Here is a 14,830-nt window from a genome sequence, read left to right on the forward strand (position 1 = left end):
TTGCTTGTAAAGAACTTTCCCCTTAATGACTTTGGGAGTCAGGGTCAGTAGGAATGGTTTAAGGTTACTGACCTCAAGTCCATCTCCAGCAGATGGAAGGGAAACCTACTCTACAGATAATAGTATCACCTGGTACCTCTATAACTTTTACACGCAATTCAAGAAAAACTTGGTACACACATGAAAAGATGGAAACATATACGTTACATCCAAGAGAAAAAATAGACTGAGCACTGATGATAGTATATATACTATGATACTGACTAGTCACAAGAAAAGCACATATTACTTGTAATGTTCAATTATATGTGAGATTTATATATGTATTTATGTGTCTGTTACATTTAAAATATACTTCAGAGATATAAACCCTGTTAATGAAGCACAGGAATTGCCAGACTAACCAACATTTAACTATGTTATCTTTTATCCATAATCCAAATTCTCCCACTTTATCTTCTCAGTCACTGTCCTCTCTGTAAACTTTTAAACCCCACTTGAGATCTCACTGAATAGGAATATCCACAAACATACATGTCACTCCAAAAGCTTACTATCCTATTAGTTGATTAAAAATTGGTTCATGTGATATTACTGGCATAAATTCAGGGTTTGTTAACACAAATAACCAAGAATGGAGCTTGCATATATGAGCTTGAAAGTAAAAGTCACTCAGTCGTGTCCGACTCTTTGTGACCCCATGGACTATATGGTCCATAGAATTCTCTAGGCCAGAATACTGGAGTGGGTAGCCTTTCTCTTATCCACAGGATCTTCCCAAGCCATATGGGCTTGCATACAGTCTAAATGTTTGCTCTGTTTTGTAGACTTCCAGCTATATTCTTGGCTCACCATTTCTTATGATCAGAATGTCATAACTTAGTTTTCCATTTCAGTGTGTTTGAATTTACAAGTTTCATGTTGGTCCCAAAAGTTTCTCTTTGCTAAATTATACACACCTACTATTATACTCACTTCACACATTTGCTATCTAATGAATACAAAATGGCATGGTATTTATATTTTACAAACAGAAATTGTATGAAGAACCTGCTGCAAATTAACTTATTTTTATTTTACTAATACATTTTCATCTTGATTAGTTGCCCTTATCAGAAATACCTACATTTTATAAGATAAAAGGAGTCTTCAAAAAACTTTTCTGCGTGATAAAGAAAAAAAAAAACAAATTTGGCATCTTAAGCATTTTTAAGTGTGGTGATGGTGGTCACTTAGTCACTAAGTTGTGTCTGACTCTTGCGACCCCACAGACTATAGCTAGCCCGGCTCCTCTGCCCATGAGATTCTCCAGGCAAGAATACTGGAGCGGGTTGCCATTTCCTTCTCCATTTTTAAGTGTACAGTATAGTAAAAAAAAAAAAAAATATATATATATATATATATAGAGAGAGAGAGAGAGAGAGAGAGACACACACACACACACACATATACATAGTAAAATATATATAGTATATACTATATATACAGTACAAATATATATATGTATATAGCAAAATACATACAGAAGATGAGGTGGTTGGATGGCATCACTGACTGAGTGGAATGAGTTTGAGCAAACTCCAGGAGATGGTGAAGGACAGGGAAGCCTGGCATGCTACAGTCCATAGGCTTGCAAAGAGTCAGACACAACTGAGCGACTGAACAACAATAGTAAAATATATTCATGTTGTTGTGAAGTAGACGTCCAGGCCTTTTTCATTTGGCAAACATGAAACTCAAGAGCTATTAAACAACTCCCCTTTTGCCTCTCCTACCAGGCCCTGGTAACCACCATACTACTTTCTGTATTGATGAATCTATTTTAGATACCTCATATAAGCGACCTTATAGAGAATTTGTCTTTCTTGAATGACTTAATTCACTTAGCATAATGTCCTCAAGGTATATCCATGTTGGAATATATAGAGTTTCCTGTTTTAAGGCTGAATAATATCCCATTCTATGTGTGTATTACTTTATATTATGCACTCATCATTTGTTTTGCTTCTACCTTCTGTAAATAGTGCTGCTATAAAGAACATTGGTATGCTTTGAAATCTTTTAGATATATATCTGGAAGTAGGATTGGTTCAATCATGCAGTAGTTCTAGTTTTACTTTCCTCAGTAACCTCCATACTGCTTTTCATAGCAATTACATCATTTTCCAATCCCATCAACAGGATGCAAAGGTTCCAATTTCTCCATTTCCTCAACAATTTTTGTTATTTTCTGTTATTTTGATAGTAGTCATCCTAATGAGTATGAGGTGGGATCTCACTGTGGTTTTGATTAGGATTTCCCTCATGATTACTAATGTTGAACATCTTTTCATATGCTTATTAGATAGTTCTATACCACCTTAGAAGAAATATCTGTTCAAGCCCATTGAAAGTGAAAGTCACTCAGGCATTTGTGACTCTTTGTGACCCTATGGACGATACAGTCCATGGAATTCTCCAGGGCAGAATATTGGAGTGGGTAGCCATTCCCTTCTCCACGGGATTTTCCCCTCGCAGGGATCAAATCCAGGTCTCCCACATTGCAGGCGGATTCTTTAGCAGCTGATCCACCAGGGAAGCCCAAGAATACTGAAGTGGATAGCCTATCCCTTCTCCAGGGGATCTTCCCAACCCAGGAATGCAGCTAGGGTCTCCTGCATCACAGGCAAGTTCTTTACCAACTGAGCTATCAGGCAGCCCTTTCAAGCCTTTTGTTCACTCTTTAATTGGGCAATTTGATTTTTTGTTACTCAGTTGTGAATTTCTTTTTATATTCTAGATATTAACTCCTTACCTGATATGTAATTTCCAAATATTTTTTTTCCCATTTCATAGTTTGCCTTTCCACTCGTTATGTCTGTTAGTGCACAAAGGTGTTTAAGTTTGATACAGCCCCACTGTATGTTCTTTACTTTTCTGCCTTTGCTTTTGATGTCATTTCCAAGAATTCACTTCCAAGTACAATGTCATAAATCTATTTCTCTATGTTTTCTCCTAGGAGTTTTATAATTTTAAGTCTTATATTTAGATGTTTAATTCATTTTGAGCTAATATTTACATGTAAGACATGGTTCTAATGGTATTCTTTTGCATGTAGATATCCATGTTTCCACTATTAGTAGAAGAGACAATCCTTTCCCCATCAAGTGGTCTTGGCACCCTTATTATAGTTCAGTTCAGTTCAGTAACTCAGTCATGTCCAACTCTCTGTGACCCCACAGACTGCAGCATGCCAGGCTTCCCTGTCCATCACCAACTCCCGGAGTTTACTCAAACTCATGTCCATTGAGTCGGTGATGCCATCCAACCATCCCATCCTCTGTTGTCCCCTTCTCCTCCCACCTTCTATCTTTCCCAGCATCAGGGTCTTTTCCAGTGAGTCGGTTCTTCACATCTGGTGGCAAGAGTACTGGAGTTTCAGCTTCAGCATCAGTCCTTCCAATGAAAATTCAGGACTGATTTCCTTTAGGATGGACTGGTTGGATCTCCTTGCAGCCTAAGGGACTCTCAAGAGTCTTCTCCAACACCAGTTCAAAAGCATCAATTCTTCAGCGCTCAGCTTTCTTTATAGTCCAACTCTCACATCCATACATAACTGCTGGAAAAACCATAGCTTTGAGTAGATGGACTTTTGTTGGCAAAGTAATGTCTCTGCTTTTTAATAAGCTGTCTAGGTTGGTCATAACTCTTCTTGCAAGGAGCAACTGTCTTTTCATTTCGTAGCTATAGTCACCATCTGCAATGATTTTGGAGCCCAAAAAAACAAAGTCTGTCACTGTTTCCACTGTTTCCTCATCTATTTGCCATGAACTGATGGGACCAGATGCCATGATCTTAGTTTTCTGAATTTTGAGTTTTAAGCCAGCTTTTACACTCTCCTCTTTCACTTCATCAAGAGGCTCTTTAGTTCTTATTCACATTCTGCCATAAGGGTGGTGTCATCTGCCTATCTGAGGTTATTGATATTTCTTCTGGCAATACTGATTCCAGCTTGTGCTTCACCAAGCCCAGCGTTTCTCATGATGTACTCTGCATATAAGTTAAATAAGCAGGGTGACAATATACAGCCTTGACGTACTCCTTTTCCTATTTGGAACCAGTCTGTTGTTCCTCGTCCAGTTCTAACTATTACTTCTTAACCTACATGCAGATTTCTCAGGAGGCAAGTCAGGTTGTCTGATATTCCCATCTCTTGAAGAATTTGTTGAAGACAGTTTGTTGTGATCCACACAGTCAAAGGCTTTGGCATAGTCAATAAAACAGAAATAGATGTTTTTCTGGAACTCTCTTGCTTTTTCAGTGATCCAATAGATGTTGGCAATTTTATCTCTGGTTCCTCTGCCTTTTTAAATGCAGCTTGAACATCTTGAAGTTCACAGTTCACGTACTGTTGAAGTCTAGCTTGGAGAATTTTAAGCATCACTTTGCTAGCATGTGAGATGAGTGCAATTGTGCAATAATCTGAGCATCCTTTGGCACTGCCTTTCTTTGGGATTGGAATGAAAACTGACCTTTTCCAGTCCTGTAGCCACTGATGAGTTTTCCAAGTTTTTGGCATATTGAGTGCAGCACTTTCACAGCATCATCTTTTAGCATTTGAAATAGCTCAGCTGGAATTCCATCACCTCCATTAGCTCTGTTCCTAGTAATAGTTCCTAAGGCCTAGTTGACTTTACACTCCAGGATGTCTGGTTCTAGACGATGCGTGGCCACATCATTGTCGCTATTCAGGTCATTTAAACCTTATTTGTACAGTTCTGTGTATTCTTGCCACCTCTTCCTAATCTCTTCTGCTTCTTTTATGTCCTTGCTGTTTCTGTCCTTGATTGAGCCCAATTTGCATGAAATATTCCCTTGGTATCTCTAATAGATTTTCCCATTCTATTGTTTTCCTCTATTTCTTTGCATTGATCACTGAGGAAGGCTTTCTCATCTGTTCTTGCTATCTTTTGGAAATTTGCATTCAAATGGGTACATCTTTCCTTTTCTCCTCTGCTGTTCGCTTCTCTTCTTTTCGCAGCTATTTGAAAGGCCTTCTCAGACAGCCATTTTGCTTTTTTGCATGTCTTTTTCTTTTTGCATTTCTTTTTCTTTTTCTGGATCATTCTTTGTTAGTGCATAGAAATAACTCATATCTGTTCATTGATTCTGTGTCTTGCAACTTTGTTGAATTTATAGTTTTAGCAGTTAGTGTTGAATTATAGATCATTTGACCATGTATGTTCAATGGTTTACTGCTGGACTCTATTTTATTTCACTTGTCTATGAGTTTATCTTGATGCCAGTACATTGTTTTGATTACTGTAACTTTGTACTATGCTTTAAATCAAGAAGTACGTATCTTCCAAATTTGTTCTTTCTTAAAATTGTTTTGGGTATCCAGGGTCCCTTGAGATTGCACATGTATTTTAGAATAATTTTTGTGGCAATAGAAAAATGTACCATTGAGAATTTGATAGCTATTACATTAGATCTATAGATGGCTTTGGATAATATGGACATATTAACAATGTTGTCTTCCCATCCATGAACACTTGTTTTGTGTCTTCTTAATTTCTTCCAAGAGTCTTTTGTTGAATTCAGCATTAAAGTCTTCCACCACCTTCTGGATGCTACTATAAATGGAATTATTTTCTTACTATTTTTGGATCATTCTTTGTTAGTGCATAGAAACAACAGATGTTTGTTTACTAATTTTATGTCCTGCAACTTTGTTGAATTTATTAGTTTTAACAGTTAGTGTTGAATTTTTAGGTTTTCCTACATATAAAATTATATCATCAGTGAACAGAGATGATTTTACCTCTTCCTTTTCAATTTGTATGCTTTCACTTATTTTTCTTGTCTAATTTCCCTATATTCTCAATTTTTTAGTCTGTTGCCTAGCTTTTTGGTTAATAGTTAAGTTTGGCTTTTGTGACTAATTATTTGGCTTTTGATATTGTCACTGTGTCTGTTTATAATATTAACAGTCTTATTGAACAATTCATCAGAGCAGTAAAGCCTATATATTCCAATACATTCAAGTTTAAAATCAGCAACTTAATGATAGGATATGAGAAGGGAATATTTTTCAACGAAGTAACAAAAGTAGTATCTTTAAAATTTTTATGATGGAAATAATTTAATGTATGTAAAAACACAGTTAAGAGTAAAATGAACCTTCAGATACTCATCTCCAGCTGCCACAATCCTGGTCAGTCTAGTTCCATGTACATACCCGTTCATTTCTCCCTACTTCCAGAATATATTGATTCTATGATAGTATTCCATCCACAGGTATTTCAAAATATATGCACAAGAAGAAACTAATTATCACACCATAGTCACACTAAAATTTTAAGCACTTCTTCTTTAATATTATCAAATATATACTATAGGAACAATTTGCTGGATTGTCTCATAATTTTTTAGGGTGATTGTTTAACTATAAAAAAAAAGTCTACATGTTGCAATTAGTTGCTACATTTCTTACATTTTATGTAATTTATACATTTCCCCTTTTTCTACAACTTATTTAAAAATTTAGTCAATTATCCAGAGGAGTTTTCTATAGTCTAGATTTTAATGATAGCATTCCTGTGGTATTGCTTGATATAGTCCCTCTCCATATATCTCCTTAAATTGGTGGCAAGATTTAAAAATTTGATCAGATACAAATTCAGGGCTTTTTTTTTATTTGTTGTGTTTGTGTGTGTGTGTTTGTCAAGAATATTGCATAAATGGTCTTGGATACTTCCATTCAAAGGAGTTTTATGACTGATTTCCTCTAAAAAGCAGCTTTGTGTGTGTGTGTGTTGGTTGCTCAGTCGTGTCCTACTCTGCAACCCCATACTGGGGCCCAGCAGGCCCCTCTATCCATGGAATTCTCCAGGCAAGAATATTGAAGTGGATTGCCAGGCTCTCCTCCAGGGGATCTTCTCAACCCAGGGATCGAAACCAGGTCTTCCACATTGCAGGCAGATTCTTTACTGTCTGAGCTACCAGGGAAGCCCCCAAAGCAGCTTTCAGTTCAGTTCAGTCGCTCAGTCGTGTCTGACTCTTTGTGACCCCATGAATCACAGCACGCCAGGCCTCCCTGTCCAACACCAACTCCTGGAGTTTACTCAAACTCATGTCCATCGAGTCGGTGATGCCATCCAGCCATCTCATCCTCTTTCGTCCCCTTCTCCTCCTGCCCCCAATCCCTCCCAGCATCAGGGTCTTTTCCAATGAGTCAACTCTTCGCATGAGGTGGCCAAAGTACTGGAGTTTCAGCTTCAACATCAGTCCTTCCAATGAACACCCAGGACTGATCTCCTTTAGGATGGACTGGCTGGATCTCCTTGCAGTCCAAGGGACTCTCAAGAGTCTTCTCCAACACCATGGTTCAAAAGCATCAATTTTTCGGTGCTCAGCTTTCTTCACAGTCCAACTCTCACATCCATACATGACCACTGGAAAAACCATAGCCTTGACTAGACAGACCTTTGTTGGCAAAGTAATGTCTCTGCTTTTTATATGCTATCTAGGTTGGTCATAACTTTCCTTCCAAGGAGTAAGTGTCTTTTAATTTCATGGCTGCAATCACAATCTGCAGTGATTTTGGAGCCAAAAAAAATAAAGTCTGACACTGTTTCCACTGTTTCGTCATCTATTTCCCATGAAGTGATGGGACCAGATGGGACCAGATGGGACCAGATGACATGATCTTAGTTTTCTGAATGTTGAGCTTTAAGCCAACTTTTTCACTCTCCTCTTTCACTTTCATCAAGAGGTTTTTTAGTTCCTCTTCACTTTCTGCCATAAGAGTGGTGTCATCTGCATATCTGAGGTTATTGATATTTCTCCCGGCAATCTTGATTCCAGCTTGTGCTTCTTCCAGCGTTTCTCATGATGTACTCTGCATAGAAGTTAAATAAGCAGGGTGACAATATACAGCCTTGACATACTCCTTTTCCTATTTGGAACCAGTCTGTTGTTCCATGTCCAGTTCTAACTGTTGCTTCCTGACCTGTATATAGGTTTCTCAAGAGCCAGGTCAAGTGATCTGGTATTCCTATCTCTTTCAGAATTTTCCACAGTTTATTGTGATTCCACACAGTCAAAGGCTTCGGTATAGTCAATAAAGCAGAAATAGATGTTTTTCTGGAACTCTCTTTCTTTTTCAATGATTCAGCAAATGTTGGCAATTTGATCTCTGGTTCCTCTGCCTTTTCTAAACCAGCTTGTACATCTGGAAGTTCACAGTTCATGTATTGCTGAAGCCTGGCTTGGAGAATTTTGAGCATCACTTTCTTTACTAGTGTGTGAGATGAGTGCAGCTTTCCTCTTCCTTAAATATTTTTCCTATTTTAGAGTAACAATTCTTTACCATTGAATAGGATTTTACAGTTTTGAATTACTTTCATATACACAAATACACTGACCTTTACAATACTGCTGCAAGGTAGGTGTTAGGTCCAGAACTTGATTTTACCCAATTACAAACTCCTGTGTTAACCTGTTATCATTCACTGATGCTGGCAGAAAACAACAGACTCTTGGGTCAGAGAGCAAAGAGCAGACAACAAGTGTCATGCACATCAGCATATTTGTGTTGCTTTCCTTTTGTTCTTAGTTCCATGGGAGTGATGTGAAAAGGTCCAAATGGATTCTGCACATGCAGTGGGTTCTGTCATAGCTGAGTAACACTTAGCTTGGGGGATTGACCAAATTTATAGCAAGCAGTAAGCAAGCATCTCTTTGTCTAGGAAACAAGTAATTCTCCCACCTCTGAAAGTCACCAGGTACATCAACAATCTTGAAAAATGACCCATGGAAGAGTGGTCAGAGTCTTAGAGGCAACCAGAAAGACAAGTAGGATTGCTATGAGTCCAACAAAGGATATTCTTTTAGCATAGGATACAATAGACTGTTTTCTAAGATTTCTAATAAGGACATTAAGGCTCCGTGTGAATTAGGGTCACATGGTAAACAGCCAGTACTAAAATCTAAGGCTTCTGAAATGCATTCTTTATATCATCTTTAAAAGAGTAAATTGTAAGAAAATCAACTTAGCAGCATGGGAATGGTGACTAGGAAGCTTTTCTCTACTAAGGTTTAAATGTAAGGGAAAATATAAATTTCTAATCATGTGCTTGCATCAAAAATGTGACTTACTACCTCAATTCTGCATTATTAGCATAATTGAGAAACCCCCAAGATAATGTTTCTGCATTCCTAAAATAAACAAATACAAAGCAATTATAGGGGACTACAAGTCTATTGTCACAAATTTACTGAGATTCAAATCCCAAGAAATATTAGCTTATATGTAAAAATTACAGAATACACAAGGAAATAATTAATTAGAAACAAGAGATGGCAGTCGTGATAAGACCTGCAGTTATTAGAAGAATTTGATAGAGTCTATGGTGTATAAGTGTTTAAAATAAAGTTTCAATAAAACAACAAATTACAAACAGGTGAAAAATAACTATTTGATAACACACTAAAACTTTAAAAACTAAAAAAAAATGCTGAAAAATAAAATCTCAAATAATGAGAGAGGTTCAACTCAGACAAAACTGAAAAGATTAATACTAGAAGGCAAACCAGAAAAATTCTCCAAAATCAAAAACATAAAGATAAAGAAGTGGAAACTGTCAAAGAGATATTTATAGTTATGGCCAGTAGAATGGAAAGATACTGATATTCCCATGTTAAGAATTCCCAACTGAGAGAAAAGGGAGAGGATAAAAATTCTCTAGAGTTAATAAAACTATGTATAATGAATGAATGTATGAATCCCACATAAAATAAATCTAAACCTAGACAAAGTACAGTGACATAAGAAAAGAGATTTCTAAAAATGACAACCAGAAAAGAAAAATTAACTATGAAAGTATTACAATTAGAGAAATAGGAATATATTCATCAATAAAAATTAATGCCAGAAAATATCATTTTCAAATTGCTGATAAAAATATTAAAATAAATTTTATATAATGCCTAATCATTTGGAAGATGTTAACAGATTTTTTAAAATAAGACTTTATCACTAAGATTCTCATTGAAAAAAATTGGCCTGGACAAAGAAAATTAAACCCAATGGAAGGACACATAGAGTTATTTATTTACTCCTTCAACAAATGTTACTTAAGGACCTCCTTTGTGCCAGGTATTTTACTTATTACTGGGATTATAACTGTTCAAGAAGCAATATCTATCAAATTATTTTCTGTAATTGAAATTGGATGAAATCACATAATTATATGTATAGTTTTTTACAATTTTAATATTCTTTTATAGCATATTTAAAGGCAGTAAATATTTATCTTTCTTCAGTCTCTTAACCGTCCTAGTCTGTGTTAACCATGAATTTTACCTCCATGCTGAAACGATATACTTCCTTTTATGAAACAACTAATGCTATGCAGTCCAACAATCCAATCCCTTAGAACAACAGTCTAATTTTCTGATACAATTCTCTCATCCTCCCAGCTCTCAGCAAATACTTATTAAACTGAATTTAACTGAGTCTAGTTTATTTGGATTAAATTGATCCAAGTATATCTATGCTTGTTGTTGCTCAGTCACTCGGCCATGTCCAACTCTTTATGACCTTATGGACTGCATCATGCCAGGCTTCCCTGTCCTTCACTATCTCCCAGAATTTGCTCAAGCTCATGTCCCTTGAGTCGGTGATACCATCCAACCATCTCATTCTCTATCTCCACTTTCTCCTCCTGCCTTCAATCTTTCCTAGCATCAGTCTTTTCCAGTGATTTGGCTCTTTGCATCAGGTGGCCAAAGTATTGGAGTTTCTGCTTCAGCATCATTCCTTCTAATAAATATTCAGGGTTTATTTCCTTTAGGATTGACTGGTTTGATCTCCTTGCAGTCCAAGTGATTCTTAAGAATATTCTCCAGCACCATCACAGTTCACAAGCCTCAATTCTTCAGTGCTCAGCCTTCTTTATGGTCCAACTCTCACATCTATACATGACTACTCATAGCTTTGACTATATGGAATTGTGGGCAAAGTGATATATATGCTTTTTAATACACTGTCTAGGTTTATATCTTTGCTTAATCAATGCCAAAGATGAAGTCAGTGAGAGCAAAAAAGGGAGAGCAAAGTACATAAACAGTACAGACTTGAATATGGGACTTAAGAAAGACAAAGACATTTCCAAAGGCATCCACCTGCCCTCCACTCTTTTGGTATTCTTAGAGAGAATCTTAGATGGATAGCACGTTTAAAAATAGCTCACACCTGAAGGGTTAGATCACAAAGAACAAACAGATCAAAAGCAGGATGTGGCTGTGCATTTTATAATGTCTAAAGTGAAAAGGTTCCTTGGTTCATTAACCATACATCACTCATTACTTCCAAATATTACAAGTGCATGACATCGTCTTTGTCCTTGGAAAAAACAGCTGTAATTTGACTAAATCTGTCATCAATGTTGCTAAATGACATGGCAGAAAATTACACAGCTGATGTAACTGTGCAGCCTAACTATTTTTAAAGTAATCATCTTTACAGAATAACACTGCAACTGGTTATCTTTATACAGAAGACAGGATCTAACGATGGAGGAACAGGACTTCAATGGTCAGAACTTACCTACCCAATCCTGACCCCTGTCTGTTAGGTGGTAATGGCATTCAAATAATGACTATTTAGGATGACAGAATGAAAGAGACTTTGGCCATGCCTTCTCCAAATGCCTCACTTCTCACAAATGAGGACACTGAGGACTTAAAAGGCCCAGGCTGGTGAGAGAAATGGGCCGACTGATTTTTTAAGTGACTCTTGTTTATTATTTTGTTATGGACCTATTTAAGAACTCTGCTTATAACCTTCTTTTTACACTGATTCTCCAGAAGAAATTTATAGTGAACAAAAGTATTGTTTAATAGCCAGTATTGTTGTTTCAACAGCTGAGAAATTCACTCAGTGATATTTCTACTGCTGGAATGCTCACTCTCAGCTACTATATGATATATTAAGTAATAGGCTAATTAAATCATCTACCACATAAAACAGACATGGAAATAAACCAGGGTCCACAAGCACATAGTGTGAAAGTATTTTAGATATAATGAAAAGCCGGCAGAGGGGTTAACCAGAGTCAGTTCCAACAGAAACCAAAAATACAATAGATTTCCTAACAAATCTATCTTCAGTTTCATTTTATTTTCAGGAGGACAATTTGTGTGTGTTGGTGTGTGTATGTTGAGTACCTGATTTTATCCATTTAGGCAAATGCTTATGTTCGCTTCATTCTGTATGATGACTTGGACACAAACATTCACACCATTAAGTAAACAATTAATGATTTTTGACTTACAAGTAAACTAACGTGGCATTTCGGAATATTCTCATCAGTATTTTCTATAAAACATTATGAATATATGGCAATTAAGTACAAAATATACCTATATATTTCCTGGAACTATGTAAGAAGCCAACACATGTTTATTGAATTGAAATATGTATACCTGTAAATGTCCAATGCATTTCCAAATGAGAAGGCTTATCTCTGGAATATTTGAGAGCAGGAAGTTTTCCTTGAACTTCAATATCCTCCGTGCCTATGTTGTTCAAAGATACAACTGGGAGGAAAATTACTTTTGAGTCTCTAGTTTTCTTTCTCTGTGCATGCTGCATAACCAACATAGCTACAACTGGGGACATAAGTGTTCCACAGGCTTCCATGTTTCCTTTTCAGCAAATTTCGGGACAAAAATTGCTGGAATTGCCTTTCAGTGATCAGAACAGCTTGTAATGTTTTATCCCCTTCCTGAATACACTGTGGTCCATAAAGGAAAATTACATGCTTTTTATGTAATACACTGTACTATGAGTTTCAAAAAATGCAAAATTGGAGCACGAGCCTTTTGGTAAACTGAATATTTCACATACTTAAAATATGAAAAACAACGCCTCTGGAGAATGCTGGCTTGATGTGTCCTCGACTGAGATGCTCCCTCCACGTTCTCACCCTTATGCTTGATAAAGCTTTATCCATGTGCTGTTTCTGTAAGAGTGAAATTGTATTATATGTATTATCTAGTCTTATAAAAATGTAGCAGAAAGTACCTGGCTCTATCAGAATGATTACCTGCAGGTTCATAACACAGGACCCCATCCACTTTGTGGAAATAAGAACAATATTCAATTTGATAGACTAAGTCAGGTAAATCTAATTATCCCTCAGTGATTTTTTTCTCATAGTTTAATTAATTCTATTCAATAGTCTCAATGTCAACATTGTCACACTAGAAAAGCATATTTACTAGAGAAGAGTCCAAATTTTCTAAATAATACCAGGTCCAACGTTCAGCCTCTCATCCGAATCTACATAGAGACTATTCAAAAGGAATGTCCTTTATAACAAAGGAGAATGATGAGATATTGCAATACATGTTGAAAATCAAAATTTATGTTACATTCATCTGAACACACATTTTCTTCCAGTGATTTTAAATTCCAGCACTTAATTTATACAAATATATGTGTGATATAAGTGGTAGTTTTAATAAGATTTTCTGTTGCTCACAAATTCTAAAAGTGATGGTTTTTATTTCAATTTTATCATAGTGGTTATGCTTATAGAACCCTCACATAAAATCTCCACTCTATGATAACTTGGCATGGTAGCTCACCTATGAAACCTAAATATGGTCTATTGATTTTTAGGCATGAAGCATAAATATTACTGAGATATCCCAAATACTTTTGGGTTTTCCAGAAAACAAATATGAAATAAAATAGCATTAAATTAAGTATTAGTAGCAGCCATATTATATTTGGTAGCATAGCAAATGAAGCATAAAAAGAGAAGGAAAACAACTCAGCAAATTCAATCACATTCTAGATGTATTTTGAAACTATTGGGAGTTACAACAAAATCATTTTATTTTCTTTTGTTTGCACATTAAAGTTTGGGGATGAGAACTTAGTTGGCAATTGCTGGACATTCTTATTAGCAACATTGGTGCCTACTTGCCAAAGGACATCTCTGGAAAGGAGCCCAACACTTAGCTCTGACAGGCCTACCATATATAATTTGCCTAAGATACTCCATCATTCTGCAACTGCATAATTATTAAGGCTCTACAGAAAAACTTTGACATTTCTGAACAGGTATGTTCAAGTATATATTGGACGTATATATGTATATTCTTTAAAATTCTAAATATGACTAATACTTAAAAAATAAGAAGAGAAGGAAAAAGAACTAAGTAATGGTGCCCTCCCAAGCCTATCTACATTTTAAAAATACTGAATATAAGGACCTCACTTCAGGCCAATCAGATGAAGATCTCTGATGACAGGAGCTGAGTGTTTGAAGCTGTATGCTCTGGATAACTGTAATATGCGCTGAAGTCTGAAAACAACAGGCTGAATGTGTACACAGTTTCCTAGAGTCCCTCGTCTCTTGCTGTTTTGAACACAGAATTTTTTCACGTTAATGATCGAATGATATTACATATAGAACAGGTCTCCCAGAGTAGTAGGTTGGCAGAGAAAGTCACTGGATTAGAAAAATATCACCAAAGTCATAAGGTTGGACTTGTTCATTATTTATTAATAATAACCATTGGCATTTATTGGTCATCAGGTCCCGGTCACTGTGTTTGTTAAATGCTATATATTCACTGTCTCATTTCTCAAGTACACATAGCTAATTAAAAAAAAAAAAAAAAAAAAACCTAGGATTTAAGCTGGGGTTGGTCTGACTCTATTTTTTAAAATTTTAACCACTCCACTTTAGTATTTCTCAAATGGAAAAATTCAGAACACTGCACTATCCATGGGTAATTAATCAATTGTGATCCACTGTAAAGTTGATTT

At 36.1% G+C, this 14,830-nt stretch overlaps 1 long non-coding RNA gene across 4 annotated transcripts in view; it reads right to left on the reverse strand.

The window, feature by feature from the left end:
• The window catches only part of LOC133049277 (uncharacterized), a 304,295-nt gene that overhangs the window by 209,143 nt on the left and 80,322 nt on the right, over positions 1 to 14,830 (reverse strand). For 2 of the 4 annotated variants that reach the window (XR_009691277.1, XR_009691276.1), the window contains exon 4: positions 12,198 to 13,010. The exons of the other annotated variants lie outside the window; for them this stretch is intronic. This is a non-coding gene — a long non-coding RNA (uncharacterized LOC133049277). Of the gene's footprint in view, positions 1 to 12,197; positions 13,011 to 14,830 lie in introns of those variants that run through there. 4 annotated transcript variants of the gene reach the window in all.

The sequence above is a fragment of the Dama dama genome, chromosome 30, assembly GCF_033118175.1.
Source record: "Dama dama isolate Ldn47 chromosome 30, ASM3311817v1, whole genome shotgun sequence".
Lineage (NCBI taxonomy): Eukaryota > Metazoa > Chordata > Mammalia > Artiodactyla > Cervidae > Dama > Dama dama.